Source organism: Patella vulgata, chromosome 7 (genome assembly GCF_932274485.2).
Source record: "Patella vulgata chromosome 7, xgPatVulg1.2, whole genome shotgun sequence".
NCBI lineage: Eukaryota > Metazoa > Mollusca > Gastropoda > Patellidae > Patella > Patella vulgata.
Window position 1 is genome coordinate 48,184,153 of NC_065885.2, and position 18,927 is coordinate 48,203,079.

The window sequence follows — 18,927 nt, forward strand, 5'->3', positions numbered from 1 at the left end:
GGATTTCGAGAAAATTTCCAATTAACTTTGTAGAGAAGTATGAGAATGGAAAATGTATTTACAATCATATCATTAGATATGGATAATAACGAGCAAAAACATTCATCTTTACCACATACTAAATGCTCCTGAAAATAGGAATAAAATCAGTTAGCGACTTAACTTTGCAGAGTGAGTATAAGTACCGGTAAGTGAAATATACTATTTAACAATCTTTATTATTGGGTCTTCCCTTCCTACAAATAATACAAATATAGAAAAGGAAGACCATGTCTTGTATTTTTCCCATATCATATAACATTAAACCAGAGAATAAGGTTTAAAAAAAATATTTTATAACCACCATCCGATCCTCCATGGTTGATTGTATGATTATGCATCAATTGTTAGCAAATGTAGAATCTTTTTTTTTGGGGTAAAAAACAACAGTATGTCAACATTTCAACTTTTTTATCCCACACAAATTACTTTTTTTTCTAAAGAATTTAATAATGATTCAATTTAAATTGTAATAATATTTATGGATGTTTGGTCTGGATCGAAGGGAAAAGTTGGCATAAACATAAAATGTGGGACTTGCTAAATGTCAGATATCAAAAATACATTAATACAAAACTCTTCTTCTTTCAAATTAAATATCATCTCCTAAAATACCTTCAAACTCTTACGCAAATCCTCTTTCAACACTATGAAAGATGACATCATGACCTTGGAGCCAGTCTAGTTTGTTTTTTTTAAAACATACTATACTCTTCAAAAAAGTAGGGGATATTCAGAAACAATACAAAACTGCAGAAATGCACTTTTTATTAGAGGTAACCAGTGTATGTTAATAACAGGCCAATTGCCTACACATGAACATAAACAGTTCATATGAGTGGCTTATCTGACGGCCCCATTTCACTCGCAAAGAGATACACTGTCAAAAGTGAAAATGGATGTTTTTGATTTTTGTCTTAATAATGAGTAATTGCTCCACCAATCCGCAGACATTCAGCAATTCATCGTGGCATGCTCCTAATCAACCATCCAATCAGGATTTTGGGCAATCTGACCCACTCCTCATGCAGTGCCACGACCAATTCTTGCAGTATTGTCGGTTGACGTTGACGAACACGCCTCCCGATCAAATTAAAGTAACACTAACATACTAAAGCAAAGTTACACTAAATAGTAAATCTTATGCAAGAACTGATAGGAAAGCAAACATGGATAGGATAAACCAGCACGTGGCCATTTTCATCAACCCTTCCTTGAAGTGTCAAATTTGACAATGAACCCCTCCCACGTGTATGGGGCTATTGCGTGTCGCATGTGCAGCTCAGTGGTTCTGTTGGTGCGATAAGTTCTTCATCTGTGAACATACTCTCAAAGCATGTCAAGTGTCCATGACTATTTATCGTATCACAACGTGTATAGATATTTGCATTTCAATATCCCCTACTTTTTTTGAAGAGTATATAATAATATCACTATAGGCTACTTGAAACTGTTTCAAACCACTGATATGAAGTTTAATTCACAATCAATACATAGTTTCTATTAGGAGACAAACAGGAGACGTTTATCGATACTGTAACCCAATAATATTTTCTCTCTTTTTCTTGGCTTCAAGGACGTAAAAAAAAAAACCAAAAAAACAAAAACAAAAATAGTAAGAAATCAAACTACTCTCATCCAGTTAGCGACCGGTCATTCCTGTCCATTTGAAAGGGGAGGTCACTCTTTAATTAATTTAGATATTGTAAGTGATTTTTTTTTTTGTACTTTTTAAATGATTTTCAACTCAAGCAATGATAATGTTTGAACTAAATTGCATAGTATTGAAAAAGGTGCATACACTTGAGCAATCATATAGATATATGCTGGTATTTCAACCTCTTTACTAATTTAATAATTGAAATAATTTGTTTTACCCTTTAAAGTAAAATGTAATATATGTTTACTTCAAATCTACTTTAAAATGCTTCATTTAGTTTTAAAATAATTTCAAAACTAGTTTCAGAATTTAATTTGCGAGAATATAAGGTTAATCACTGGCTCAGTAACTGAGCCTTATTTCATCCCTCTCAATGATTGTAGCATAGAGAAAATTTGATGAGGATCAGTTTGAAATAACTTTTTTTTTACAGTGGGATTTAACCAAGCTGTTATTTTTATTAACTATGGTCAAGTGTATAGTGTGAAAATTTTATCTAAAAAGCAGTGTGTGGTGTACATGGATGGACCGCTTTTTTTAAAATCCAATTCAAATAATATGAAGCACATTGTTCTAGTGAGCCTAGCAAACATTAGGTTGTTAAAACTTGGTAGCATATCTACTGCCTTAACAAAATTCAACTTGCCCATATATCTTATAGAAATAAGGTTTGCCGATCTTGCATGATCTATCTTTAAATCCCATTCAATAATTTCTAATACTTAAATTCATTGACAACTTACAATACAAACAATTTGTCCAAGTACAATAACTAAAAAAAACCACAAAAAACAAGGAATACAAGAGAGATATAGTTGTTTGTTTTTCAGTTTCAGCTCTCCGAAAAAAAAGGGTTCAAAATGAAATGATGGAATTTTTCAATAAATAACATTTTGTGATTCTACTCTCGAAAACATAATATAAATCTTACACAAAGTTTGTAATAAATTTAGCTCCAGCAGTAGGCTAATGAAGACAAGTAATGTAATTTTTTTTGCATGAGAGTATTATTTGGTATCTAACAACGTCCTTACTCCAGGCAATCAAGGAAATCCTGAGAAATCTGAACACAATCAAGAATGACATTCAGAGTGACTGCATCTAATTTATTTATAAATTGAGTTAGATTGCTGTAATTTGCATTAATATTTAAAGTCAATTAAGGTCTGGGGTTGGTCAACTCTCTACACCACTGATTAATGATTCATCGTATTTTTACAACTTACACTCAATTCTAACCGAGTACGGTCACAGGAACATAGGATTATCTCCCATAAATAATTTACACATTTTTTACATTTTTTCATGATGTACAAGCAGTGAATTAATGATGCAAGCAAAGGCTAATGAACTAAAAATAAATACAGAACACAATCGTTAATACCTATTCTAAATAAACAATTTCAAAACTGAACAAACAAAGAACTATTTGGTCAATATTAATTTTTAAAACAACATCCTGCATGCGATTCCATCATTATATAAAAAAATATAGAGTACTTTCTATGGTGTCCAAGGAAACTGAAGTTCCTTAAGTGTATTTACATATAAACTCAATATTGAGCGATTCCAACACTATCATATGATTAACTGACTGTTCTTACCTTTCATGTATTCCGTAGTTCCATTAGAGTTAATCAGATTGTTCCAAAACACAAATATTGAAAAATTACCTGAACATATTCACAAACAGAGAAAATCGTCCATCTATATTTCATTGATACATCATTGCTACTATTAATGGCAATGCCAAGATAAATATTTCAATTGTAAGCATCCATTCTATTGAGTAGACGACAGTATTAGAGGTTCAGTATTTAGAATGTCTGTAGTATAGTCTATTTCAGATTATCACCTAATACAACAATCATAAGCACTACATCATGGTCAGCCATTGTAGTGTAACATAGTGAAACATTGCAAGCAGATTAGCGACCATTGTGATCAATGTAAATCCTGTGTTTCTGTATTTAAAGAGGTAATCCACACATACTTATTTTACTCCAGGCAATTACTACAGGCTGTCCTTTCACAATCTCGTTTACTCACACAAAAGCATTGTGACGCGTGCGTTGTTGGAGTATATAGCGAGAGAGGCTGGTGGACGCGTGACTGACTGAGTGATTATTCTCACATTGAGCTGTGAATCCCAATACAACTCGGCTCTGTCAAACAGTCATCTGCCAGGATCACAGCTAAATTCCCTATGGTCCTCTTGCAACCAATGAAAGTGTGCATCCACTTCACAGGTCAATCCTGCTTTCTTATGCAAATAATGTCCCCAAATGACTCATGACCACTTGGCATGATACCATTGCAATAGTGCCGAACCACAATTTGTTTTCTGTGGAATAACTTCACACCAACAACTGGTCTTATAATATGTGGAATGGTAAAACTGTGAGTAACTATACAATAAATGCTGGCTGTACTGAATGTATTAATGTGTCATTACTATACCTATACAATATCATGTGAGATTATCAACTATTGGTAGGTAATTGTGAGTACAATAAATGCTATACATCATTATGACAGACTTCCTTGTTGTTCATCATTTTAATACATCACTTCTGACACATGAATACAACTAATAAAAACACTGTCTATATGTGTACAAAGCAGCCGACCTTCATCAATAGAACCCAAAACAATAACATCAGAATAATCAATGCTGCAACGACTTGACCAACAACGTCTTAAGAAATCTACACCATCGTAAAAACCATTATTTTATCAGCCCTGTTTAATTAAGTCGTCTATATTATTTAGTGATTGTTTATAGTAAAAAGACCTAATGCAATAACGGTTTTAAAGCCACCTGTTTAAACATGAAAAACACAATAATTCTTTCTCAGTAAATTTTGCATTAGAAAAATATTTATTGAATTAGCAAACACAACTAAAAAAAGAGTTCAAAAATGTAAAACACATGAGAAAACAGATAATATGCTTCTTTCATTAATCCACAGATTGATCAGATAAAGGATTTTGACAATGTTCTCCAATATATATCAATAAATTTATTAATTTATCAACCATTATTAACCTCCCAGTCATTATCAATATATGAGATCATAAATCATGTAATAAATGCAATTTCTCTAAATAACAATGTAACGGATGTGACCTAGGTTTTTTGCATTAATTACATGCAAATAATAATTTCATCAACAATAATTTACAGTCCACCAGTCTATCTGAATATCTAATCTATAAAACAAAAATAGTCCTAAAGCTGTAGTAGTTTTAAATACAAGTGGTCAACTCAACAATAATCCACATGAACATACTAGTAACAAGATTTATATAGCATGATTAATGGATTAACTATATCAAAGTTTAGGTTAGCTGTCTCTTTGAAGGATAATAACTCTGTACAAACAATCAAAATGTGATCAACTGCCTTTATTAACACTTCCCTTTTTTTCAAAACATTTTTTTTTGTTCCTCACAGCTACCCCACAAACGTATACATGTTAAAGAACAAATGTAATATTATTCTAAATCAATATAAATATACTGGTATTATATTAATCAGTTCGTCTGTTTTTTCTGGAAGAATTCTGGCACATGGTTTATCATGTTTGGATAAAAAAAAAATTCTGTTAAAATAAATGGAGATCAATAACATAATGTTTTGAAAAATCAACAAATCTATCAAAGTTTTTTTTATTTCACCATTTTAAAGAGAAGAATTCTTCATGAATAAGTTGGAGATCTTCCATCCCCCATTCAATAAACATTTTGAAAGTAGAAAATAGTTTTTTGAAAAGGTTTGGTCGTTTCATTGAAAGGAAGGTCTGAACAGGTTTATCAAAATAATCCCTGCTCATTTTATTATTCATTTACACAACGTAAAGTGTCAACAAGGGAAATAGAGAGGGGTTTACAGTCACTTCAAACTTGTCTCTTGAATGTAACACTAGGTATTGTAATATATCATTACATGTTTAAATAGTAACAGAAGAAGGATAAAGGAATTATATATAACAGTTTAAAAGCTTATTTTACAAGAATTCAAACACAAATATATAAAGATCCTATCCTAAACAATTGAAAGCATCCATGAAAAAATGAAGTTCAATTTTTTTTTTACATCATACTTGCTAATTTAATCTCTGGATTTTTGTCATTTTACATTTCTATGTTACAAAAACAATGAAAATAAAATATTGATCCTTACAGAAAATCATTCTCCTAATCTGGACTCATGAACCCAAAAATGAATAATGATGAAAAAATGCAGAGAATTGCACTTGATGTAGCTTTTGTCAACTGAGATTGTCCAGAACAATAGACCTAGTTTATACGGTTATATTTTTTAAACAAGAGAAACAACTCGGATGAATAATTAATGATAAATATTGTTGGATGATAAAAGTATCTATTTGAGAATGATAGACGAAAAAGAAACCAGATGAATTATGGTCACAAGGGATTGCAGTCCACTAATAATAAAAAAAAAACCCATCTGGTATTACAAGAACAAACAATTCATGTAAAAATGAAAAGTGAATTATTAGGGTGTTTTTTATATTTATAATTAAACATGTCTGCTGCTCACATTCCATCACATCTATCTGTCTCATCTAAGCTCATCCTGTGGTCCGACTGGAACCCTATAAAAAACATCTATCTCATAATGTACATATCACATGCAACAAAAGAGAAGTTCTGCATTTGCACATGTATATACAGTACCGTAATCAATAATGAATTGAAAGGAATTTAAGGTACTAGATCACCTTGCATATAGATTAGACTACGTAGTTCCACCTGCCTAACAATCTCACCAACAACCTGAAGCCATTCAAACAAACATTGATTTCTTTCTAATATAAAGCCCTAGAAGATGTTCAGCTTAATCCTGTTAAAATGTCACACCATCATGCTTTTCAATTACAAACAATATGAAGACATATTTTACGTCTTTAAGTGTAGATTACAAGTATTATGGGAAGACTAGCATCTAGCGTGTAACCTTTAATCACCAAATGAGCAACAACTATTTTCTAAAGCCCGAAAAAAAAAATCTAAAAATATTTGGACGGCAGAATGAAAATAATATGGCCGCCCAAGCAGTGTTGGAAATGAAAGCATTGAAGAGTTCCAATGCAGCTGTCAGTTATTTTATTGTTTTGCTGTAACACTATTTCATATAGAGACAGATGAAGAGACAAAAACCCACAAAAATATATTTGTATGCTGTGAAAGGGAATATGGTTGTCGAACTTGATGATTGCCAAAGAAAACTTTCAATATTGCAGCTGTCAGTTATTTAATTTCTCTTGATAACACTGTCCTGTATTCAATAAAAAAAATTCATGACCATTTTCTGAATGATGAATACATGACAATATCAAAACTTGTGTATAGAAAACACAGTAAAATCTGCTTAATAATAATTTATCAAGTGCCTGAAATCCAACACAATGTGCTGCCTACACATCTATTGCATTTTTTATAAGGCACACTGTCAACCATTAATTACATATGCTGTGAACATAAACAAGACATGCAAACATAAATTGGAAACTTCAGGCATGTTTGTTCATGAGACTGAACCCCTTGCATGATACAGAGTAAACTCAAAATACACCACAAACAATTAATTAATGCCAATACTGGGAAAAGTTATACCTATAAGTGTGTTTTTCTCTGTGGCTGAACTGCTAGCACGATGAAGATTTCATTAAATGGGCTAAAAACATACTAGTACTAAACGAATACACAGTTTTATGGGGGTTATTCATACATTTAACAGGCTGGAGAAATATTAGAAATAGATACATAGCTGATAAAAAACCTAACAATTTGCAGATATAGTCACCTATTCCATATTTGTGTTTCAAGCAGTATACAAGTACAGTTTGATCAATAGAAACTATATCACAATAGATCTCCACAGAGCAAATCACAATAGATCTCTATCAAGCAAAATTAATATATAAAAAAAGAAAACCACTGATACGTAAGATATCATTTTTTCTTATTCTTATTTGCTCCCCAAAAATTTACCTCAGCCAATAGATAGGAATTTACATTTTAAAAAAGCAAAAACTTTCAATGGTTTTTATTAAACAAATAGAAGACATGAAGCTGTCTAGTCACAATATATTTTATTTTTCGTATTTACGTAAACAAAGTAATATATCGGCTTTAATTTTATTGATTACTTTATGACAAAACTTCTTACTTTCATGTCATACTTCCAATATTTATTCAATCAAGTCAGAAGTTTCAAAGAAATGTTAAAGCCTTTGTCTACATTACAAACCATTTGACTACTGATTATATGTCTTTTTTACTGTTTTTCTTATCTCTCCAGAAAATATTGATTAGTCTTTTGTACTAAAACCGATGAAATTTGTAAGCCATGTGAACTATCCAAATAAGTGAGAAGTGGTATCAGGTAATCTTGAAAATGAAATTATCAACCTTGCCTTGTGCACAACACCTACATCAATATTTACCATTACTAACTGGACTAGAATATCCGAACTTTTGGGATATTTCAAGACAATGTTAACTTCCTTTGATTCCTATCTGCAATTAAAATCATATACAGTAATAGACTGGTTCAGAATTTTGAAAGTTGAAGATACACGATGATACACTTGGACAATCTTTGTACAACAAAGAAGGGATACATTTTCAAAAGAAAGAGTTAAAGATACATTAGTTAAGAGTTTAATAAAGAGTTGGTCATTCTTGCTATAATAATTCAAAAATAGATGATAAAAAAAGAAAATATTGAAAATTTTATTCAAATTACTTCATTCTCAGCCAAGTTATCATTGTTTGTAGTTTTGACAAGATGTGTGCACAGTGGTAACCAGGGCACTGGTATAATCCCATTTTTAAATTAAATTTTTAAATGGCGAACCGTTTTAATCTAGTTAAAATCTCGAGTATCCGATGCCATAAATGCCTATTTATTAGTTTATTTAACATTTCAGGCCTAAAGAAAGTCCTGCAATAGGTAGATTTAGTTCTTGCATAATGTATGTTTAAAGTAGCTAAGTCTCTAACTCAATATCATCCAAAATCTTCAACATTGAAAACACGATTTATTTGTCAAATTAAATCAACATTCATGTTGTGATCTTACCGGAAACAGATGGGCTTTTGATATCCAATATTTAAGACAAAATAAACATTTTACCATTGGTACACGAATCGTGTACCATAATGCGCTTCAGCCCCAGTTGTATCAAGAGACTCGAGGGACGAGGCTAGATACATTGCACCAAATCAAACGGCGGATGTAGACTGGAATAACCAGACGCTAGAAATTTACACTCGCTTGAGACTACTGGCTTCTTTCGCCGAACATAACTGATTTGAAATTGGAGTAAAAACGGAAACTATTGAATGTAAATCAGTTTATATACATTCATATTACAGTATTATATGCGCTGCGACCCACTTTTGTCAATTTCTAGGTCCCAAATGTTAGTGATTTAGCTCCTTTAAATTAGCTAAGTCTATAACTCAATATCATCTAAAGTCTTTGACATTGAAAACATAAATTATCTTTCAATTTAAATCAACATTGATGTTGTAATCTTAATGGTAAAAGATGGGAATCCTGATATCCAATATTTAAGACAAGGGACTCGAAGAACGAGGATAGACATATTCCACAAGTCATGTCAAACGGTAACGCCATATTCTTATCTGGAGAGCATGCGCAATAAATACTATCGGTGTAAACTGGAATAACCAGAAACCAGAGATTGCCATTCAATTGAGTCTTCTGGCGCATTTCTCCGAACACAACTGATTTGAAATTTTAGTACAAACGGAAACGATTGAATTTAAATCAGTTTATATTCGGTGCTACCCATGGTCCCAAATATTAGCAATTTAGCTTCTTTAAATATACTCACATTAATAAGACTGTCAATTATCCAATCAATGCAGTGAATTAAAGCTTTAAACTCTGTTTTAATATCCATATATATTTTTTCTCCAGGTTGAGCTTTCAAAATGTTTTTCCCATAAATTTTGTTGTTGAATTATTTATATATTTAATTACTTGAACAGCTGAATGCTTTGTATTGGCGTTTAGATTCTTTAGCTATAAACAAATTGATGTGCTGTAAGATTTGTTTTACCTACCTCTTTATATCTATAGTCAGGCAACATAAATATATATAATTCATATGTTCAACTTCTACAGCATTTACAATCACTTTGTGTTTAAGTTCTGTGTGGTATTTTATACTGTCTATAGTCCAATTTTATATCCTGATATAATTCCATAGAGACTATTCTGATCACTAGCTCCTATATTGTCTTAAATAGACCAAGTTATGCATGACTTTACTAAATGAATGATTTCAAAAAGTTAATTCCCATTATTGTTTATTAAAGTAAGATGGCTTTTTATTGGTAATTTGTTAAACTTGAATTGAATTCAAACTGAAACGTATTTAGGAATAAATTGTAAACAGACATCAGATGGGTTTATGTTATCTAACAAAAGATCTAACAAATATTCAACAAAAAGAAAATATTTGTATGTTCTTTTTCCTGCGTACATTATTATTGATTTTAGAAATCATTTTAGTTTTGTCCATTATGTTTCTTTGTTGTTACCATTGTTTAAAATAATATCTCTTTTTTTCTCTTTTACAATGATGTGTTATGATATGATTATCAAACAAAACATTTGTCCAATTTCTGAATTTTGGGGGTTAGAAGATGTCCCTGTTTTATGTCCAAAATGGTGACAGCTGTGTGATGGGGACTAGTTTGTGTCCTGGTCATAGTCAACACACATTATTGCTAAACACTAATAATTTTATCTTGTAATAAGGGGCTCAACAATCAAACAGCAGCTGTCATGAATAGAACTCCCTTCTTTATGGCAGCCGATCTCCTTTAGCCTTAAGTGTTTTGAAAATTAAAGTAGACAAACAGTACTGCTCTTTTTATCCCCAGCATGTTGGAGATCTTTTCTTTACCTTTTCTACAATAGTGGTGGATGAATAGATCAAGAAGCTAAATAGCTAAACATCAGAGGTTGCCCATAATGATTTTTTTCCTTTTGTTGGTTTGGGTCTGATATCAAAAGTTAATAGTTATTATGAATAATATTAGTTTAAGATAACATTGCCAGACCAAAGAAAAATGTTAGCTATGTCCATTGATTTGTTGCTTGTGATACCTATTGTTTGATGAAATTCTTTCAGAGTCATTAGTAATTTAAAGAGGTGTAGTTGCCTTTTTATAACTTTTTTTTTTCGTACGAAACTTTTTTTCCAAAATAAAGAAATCGACAAAAACACATATTTTGTGTTATGCAGGATCATAAATCACTTCACTTGTTAAAATTTTAAAATATTTATACCTGTTCTGCTTTTTCAAGAATTTCAATTTCATTTTCTTACAAAATGGTACAAACATAGCTACTGTAAGACAACAAATTACTAAGATATACATGCATACAGTCATAATCTACTTTTGTCTAAAACAACTAGGGACACCAGTTTCCAGATGTAATAACATCGTTGTTGTTCTGAACAATATGGATTAGCATTTGATCAAATTAATAACCATAGATTATTAATAGTTTTGAGGGCTATTACATTTGAAGTTATCACATATTTACCAACATAAAACTCCATATTATATTTTATATTAGAAAACTAAAATATGTATTGAAATTAATGCACGGACAGCCCATAGGATGCATTTAATGGATTAATTTCTTGCTAGAATCAAATTCATTTGTTCTACTATCTATGATAATATGTGCTTAACATGCTCGATGTATTAAGAAAATGTTTATGAAAATTAATTTTTTTCCCATCGCTCAAAAGAAATTCTTAATACATAAATAATTGCATATAAAATAATTGAAACTTGAACATAGTATAAAAAAGTAATCAGTTGTCAAAAAGATAACATTATTTTGGGCTATAATCAGCTGGTAACAATTTCATTGTAACAACTAAAATATATATAATTACTTGGAATTACAGACACATTGGCAAATAATTATTAAATCGCAATCCTCAGAAATTAAACAATATATTACATTTTTCCATTCAAATTTCTTTAATGACTATTGTATGATTTTGTATAGAAGACATTGGCATTTCCACAGTATTTGTCATTAACGACAATAGCAAGACATTTTGCTGTATTTAAATCTTAAGAATGTTTAATTACAACATTTCTATGTCCTATTTCCTTCTTCATTGATTTCTTCTCATTATATAAGTATTAGTTATATACACAGAAACAGAATAAAAATGATGATCAAATTAATACAAATGTTATCCTTGTATTATGTGTTAAAACATAGATATGACGTCACCCTTTGATGTTTTTAACCATTATAGGAGAATGTACGCTTTTCTTAAACAATCGTCTATTATTTATAAAACTGTCCATTATTTCATTTTCAATAAATAATGGACAGTTTTATAAATAATAGACGATTGTTTAAGAAAATACCAATAATAGACACGTATCTGAAAAATGAACATGTATTTTGGGATAATTTATTCTCTGAACAAATTAAATTACAGAAAATCAAATTACTTTAAAACCTCATAGTTACCGAAATGTCACATGGCCGAATGTTGATTTCACGTGTTTGTCTACATAAAGAATTCCACTTAAATCCGTCCGTTATATGTCACTTCTCCGTTTAATAGTACGTTCGGCACTAGATCGGTGATACGTTTCTATACGCCCACATTTTCACACCTTCTTTGTGGACACTCTACAGGTCATAACTTGAAATATAGGTTTATATCCCAAACATCTCGTTTCCTTTCGATATTGGCTTGTATGAGACCGTAACTTCATGGATTATAACCCCTGAATGTACACTCTAGAGGTCACAATTATTAGCCCATTTTGATGAAACTGAACATGTGTATTTATAACCCAAAGATCTCGATTCCTTGCAATATTGGCACATATCGGACCGTAACTTCCTGGATTATGGCCCCGGATTGAACAAAAAAACGTGTTTTGAGCCTGTGGAACTATGCAGGTCATAATTTTTATCCGATTATAAAAAAAAACGTTCAAATATATCACCGTTACACCATAATGACAGTTGAGTTTGAATTTCGTGAATTGGTTTGTGCCTTTGATACTGTGTCACTGTCACTTATATCAGAGTATATATTAAATTTTAAATCAAAATTGGGACGGCTAGTACCCTCCATATTAACCACAGTATTAAGAAAATTATCAATATCTAAATCATTCTCGTGAGCAGCCTTTCCATCACAACTTTGACGGCTATTATCCCCCATATCAAGAACATCACAATTTTTACGGCTATTCTCTTCCATATCGAGTACATTACCAATGTAATCAGTATCCAAATGCTTATCACATATATTCTCATTATTAATATTTGTTTTCGACTGTGTTGTAAACATGTCGTCTTCATGTAGAATATTTTGGACTGTCTGTGTATGCTTGCATTGTATGACTGGAGTGTTTTGTCACATGCATTCATGAGCATGTGCATGTTGTTTTAAGAATATATCCATTATTTTATGGCTTGTTGTTTTAGAAAACTATCCATTATTTGTATCTCTATGGTGCTATGTTTTAAGTTTGATAATAGCCTCAGACTGTCCATTATGTACACACAAAGAAAAACTTTGGGGCTAACGCCCCTCAGTTGTTCTTTCTATTTACATAATGGACAGTCTTCGGCCATTATCCATCACTTAAACAAAATAAATCTGTCATTTGGACCATAATTGCGGTTCAAACATTTTTAAATAATTAATTTTCAGAAAGAGATAAATCCTACAAATTTTGACCCTAAATACTATTACACAAATTTCCTTCAGGATAATAATTTTTTTTTGCAAATTTGTCCCGGAGACAGGAAGACGGAGACCCATTTTGGATAGCTACACCGAAAGCCCCTGCCGCCCCCCCCCCCCTCCCCATATGAATTGTATTCCGCCAGGCGAGGTACTGCCTATCAAAATTTAGAATAAGGATAATTCATAAATATCAAGAACAATTCTTTATATACATAGTACATAAAATAGTGGACATAAGAAAAATCAATTCAATTGGTTGAAAGCTTTGTTATAAGCAGTTCAAAGTGACAACAATCAAGAGTTTATAGACAAATTGACATTTGTACTTGTTATCTATTGAATGACAAATGGTTGTCATCAATCAATGATGGTAGAAAGTGTCATATATTAAATACATGTACATCATTTATACCAGTATTATGTACCTTGTACAGATCACATTTTATGATTTATGTCAAATCAACCACCAATTTCTGATACATTACTTCAGCTTACGAGTAAGCAGCTTTTGAGCATAATGGAACACATGATTAATATGCAAATTTTTCTATACTTATAATATGTGCATTACAATGGAGGGACAGACAGTTTTGTATGTTAGATATTAGTCATAGGCGTATTAGGTCACAGAAGGCTGCTATTGCAAAAAATGTGCCCGAAGTTGGTCATACATTTTTGATACTTTTAAGGTATATATACAGTGGACTCTGTCACATCCTACATCTGAATACTACGACATCTTGTGAAATCCAACATTTTCATGTCCCGATTTATTCCCTTATTACTTCAGCTAAAAAAGCTTTGAGTAATCTGTATTCTGAATATTCTGAATAAGAACATCAATCAGCCGTCCTGTCACACGATTTCCATTGAATCAACATTGTATAATCTGGCCTTCAATCGGTGGTGAGATTAAAACTCGCTCGCGTAGGTCTTTGTTGATTACTTTGATAATTTTTTAATCTCTTGTAAGACAGTTGTGACAAATACTCAAGAATACCCACGAATTTTCCCACAAATTCACAGTCCTAAATATATTCCTAGCACCTGTTGGAAACATTCGTTGTGCAAGTCGATTGAACCCGAATACCTAAGTTTGTTCACCCTACGGATCTCTCCAAACTGTATGATGACGACCTGGGCATAGAACGACAGATTATCAATGAACATATGACAGCAAAGACAAGTGTGCAATCAACTGAAGACGGAGACGATGAAGATGATAAATAAACAACAGACTTGATCTATTCAAAATGTCTACGCATGCTAAAAGAAATAAAAACATTCGCCCAGGTTAAGGACGATGCGATGGTAGACAAGATTCTGGGGATTCGAAGCTACATTATAATAACACTTTAATACTTTCGGTTTGAAGTTACAATAATACTTCCGACATATTGTAACTATCCCGTAAGATGTCAGATTTGACAGAGTCCACTGTACTAGAGTACAATTTCCAACAAAAAGTTTCAGGACATGCAAATCAAAAGAATCCTTTACGTCTAAAATAATGTAAAATAATGTTATAGTACCTTAAGACTATAGCAAAATGTTAAGAAACAACCTGTTGCTCATAATGTAGACAAATTAAACTTTACTTTTGGTCTCAAGTGTTGCAAATTTGTAGCCTCAAATCTGGTGCTTAGCAGTAATGCATGTGCAGGTGAAAGAATAGACTAAAGAGATCGCATATGATTAGCCAATCAATCCAGTAAAGTATTATATCAACTACTGATGGCTACCTGTCAACAGCATGCTTCTACTAAAATTATAATTGTATATATAGTCAAGATCTAGAGTAGGTAAGATATTCTCCCTTTGTCATCATTATAGCTTACAAAACTTCCCTTTAATGAAAGACATCACAATATACTTTTTTCCACAGTACAAATAAGTTTTATTACAATTGGTGATAAATTGTAAAACAAAAGACTCAACAAAGTCAATATAAAAGAGAAGCAACCATTTAGATTTCATTTTCAAATTGACAAAAAATTAAGTAATGATAGCATTAGTAAGCCGAGTTTGGTTAATGTGCTCTCACATACTAGAACTTTGATTGATCCATTATGTCAACAAGCGTCTGTTTATACTGTATATCGTAACATTATGTATATCCAGCATTTTTACAAATCCACTAGATAAATGGCAAGGGAATATATTATGTCCTTATATATATAAAGAAATGTTTTCCCGGAAAGGTCAACAAAAATGATCACACAATTGTTAGAATATGGCCACTGAAAATGATGCCTAACACAAACTCTAATAACTCTGATGTCTAATAATAATTCAATTTGTCAAAAGAAAATAAAATAGATAAATCTTTTACTTTTCAGTTGTCAACCATTATATGTGACAGGTTACATTTTAGGTAAATAATATGATTTGTGATCTTACGATTCAGATAAAATCTCAATGTGAACACTTTTTCTTAATCAAAGTTAAAGAGAGAATGAGAAATGGCCAGTAATATCCCACTCAACACAAACTAGGTCATTTCAGGACTAACACATGGTTCAGTTTATTTCAGTAATTCATTTGTGCGTAGGGGTCTTTAGCTGTTGGAGGAAACCGGAGTACTCAGAGAAAACGCACAAGGTTGGACAGGTGACCCCTAATCCTTGTCATGTACAAGCTGGGAATCGAAACCAGGCCACTTGAATCAATGACAGAGTAAGTGATCTAACGCCCACATGTTAAACTATTCGCCACCCAAACCCACATTTAATCAAAGTTAAAGGATTTGTTTTTTCCATGCAAATTCTTTGTACCACTATCAATAGACGAAATCTATTTTGTCTACTATATAAAAATTCCATTCTTGTTAGTGTTAACCCAAATTTTAGTCTGAATCTATTTGGTTCTGGTAATTTACTTCGGACAAAATCAAGATTATGTGTGGTCCTTCACATTTATTTCCAGATATTTCCTAGTATTTTCCTCTTGGAAGAAACAGTTTCTTCCACAAAACGTATAATTATTTCAGATTCAGAGACTACTGGTGCCATCTATTCTAAAACTATAATGCAAGATGTGAAATGGAATCATTTTATGAAGCATTGCCATTTACTATTTCTCTAAATATGCAGACATTTCAATGGACAGTCATTTAATTGACTCCCCAGAAATAGTTGGGGGTTTTTTATAGTTTTTTTCCATTCTTCCAGAAAAAAATGGTCTCTTTCAAAAGAATCATAACTCTGGCATGATTTGCTACATTATATTAACATGTTTTCAGCATGAGACAGAACACATATTATCACTTCTAATTTATTTGGGAAGTGCACATAGATGAAAAGTTCTTTTCCACATTCAATTTGTAGCTAACATATTTTGCTATACTACTGTAAGTAAATTAAATAAAATGGCCTGTGAATAACATGTTAATGAGAAGTGACAGCGATTGAAACCAGACACATCTTACTGACAACCCTTTTCCAGTTTTCCTGAATAAATACTACTTCAAATGAAACCCTACCTTCTAATCGAATGTTCTGGTCAATTCTTAGCTTCTTTAGAAAGTCATTTCTGTTCACTAAAAGACGATAATCAATTCGTGACAAATCCAGCGCTGGCTTTATTTCCAATTTCCAACTATTTTAAAGCCATCACTCCTGCCGTATGTCCTGACATCACGTATATTTGCCTGCACTACCTAACTCATACAGGAAATCTCTGACATAAGGGCCAGGGTGAGGTGATAAAAGTAATTTGGTTTCTTGCATTAACCCGTCCACCTCATTATAAGACTATTAACTCTCAAAGTTGGCTCACCATTATTAAATCCCCAGATTTAACTTTCAATCAATCCGAATCAGATCTGACACCAGTTTTTAATCTATACTGCAAAAAGGTCATGGAATTTTCATATAATATGTACTCCAGTACAGTATTGTACAATATGGGGATTTGGACTAATCCTAAAGACATAATAATAGGTTAAAAATCAATGGTGTGTTAAATGATGTTATTGTCCAATCTATAGGATACTGTATTTCTGTGTGTGCGTGAGACAATAATTGTTGTCTGTACCACTCTAATCATAGTGTTTACACTCTTAACAGTGAATATAAAGCGCAGGTTAAATTCACCTATTATAAACATCATGTACACTATTTATTTGTCCTTTCTTTTTTTTCTGTTCATGTATCAAATCAAAACATATTACTTTTAATAGACCACTTGAATAATAAACCTATATAATGATTCAGTGATTCTTAGTAAAATATATTCCAAAAGATACATTTTACACTATCCATTTTTTGGGGGCAGCTGAAGGGTTTTTAAACAATTTACATCAAGAGGATAATTAACCAACATTTTTAAATAAAGGATCTTGTAGGGCTATGTATGATATAAATAATAGGAAGATTAGTACATTAAAACAAAACATTCATATGTGTGTGTGTGAGAGAGAGAGAGGGGCAGAGATGGGGTTTAACATTCACTCGACACAAACTAAGTCATATGGTTCAATTTTATTTCAATAATTCGCTTGCGCGTACAGGTCTTTAGCAGTGGGAGGAAATTGGAAGATCCAGAGAAAACCCACGAGGTGACCCTACCATTCATCTTGCCTTAATGACCGATCTTGTGATTTCACATGTATGCGTTACACCACTAGAGATACTGACATCTATATATGTTGAATCACTGTTTAATCTATTGTTTTGAGAGGTGATATGTTTGACAGGCAGGATAACAACACCATATACTTTGTTTTATGTTACAAAACAGAAGTGGTGTTGAAATAAATGGCAATGGTGATATGGCATTCATTTCTTGTTTTACAGAAATCAGATTTTAACAGAATAAGGCAAAATATTGTGTATTATTTCTATATTGTTAGTAAACAATGAAAACAATTAATAATATCATATCTATATCAGAACTTGGGCAATCTAAAGTCAACTCTTAATCTTGGGTTAAGTTGTTATAATGTTATACACTGCTTCACAAATATAAACAACTAAAAGCTTTCCTTCTATAGATTTTGAACACTGTCTTACACACCAACTGAAGACTTAATAGCAAATTACTGGATGTTACTTTCCAAAAGCTGTGGTCAATAAGATCAGATTCATAGAATTCAAAGTTTTTCCTTAAAACATGATCTTTCCAGACAGTTTGTGTTGACAGACGTTTTTGAGCATGTTATTAAAAAAAAGTCAGGGTTGCCAATAATGGATGAAATTAGGACATTGACGAATAACAGACAAGTAAATCAGAAATACTTGGAAGTGTTTAGCAGACGTATAGAACCTTGTGTGAAGGGTCAGTAAATAGAGAGCTATTTCCACCACTGTCCTGATGAAATGTGATTAAAAATATTCAAAATCGTGATATGTCAAAGATTGTCAAATAGTATGAGATAAAATTGAAAGGAAATGGCAGCAATATTCAGCG

At 31.8% G+C, this 18,927-nt stretch overlaps 1 protein-coding gene across 3 annotated transcripts in view; it reads right to left on the bottom strand.

The window, feature by feature from the left end:
- LOC126827683 (neuroglian) overlaps nt 1–18,927 on the bottom strand; it is a 90,001-nt gene that overhangs the window by 34,690 nt on the left and 36,384 nt on the right. Inside the window, exon 1 of one of the 3 annotated variants that reach the window (XM_050557136.2) lies at nt 3,373–3,921. The exons of 1 other annotated variant lie outside the window; for it this stretch is intronic. The gene's annotated coding sequence lies outside the window, so the exon portion shown is untranslated. Of the gene's footprint in view, nt 1–3,303; nt 3,922–18,927 lie in introns of those variants that run through there. One more of the 3 variants, XM_050557135.2, reaches the window with a different exon arrangement.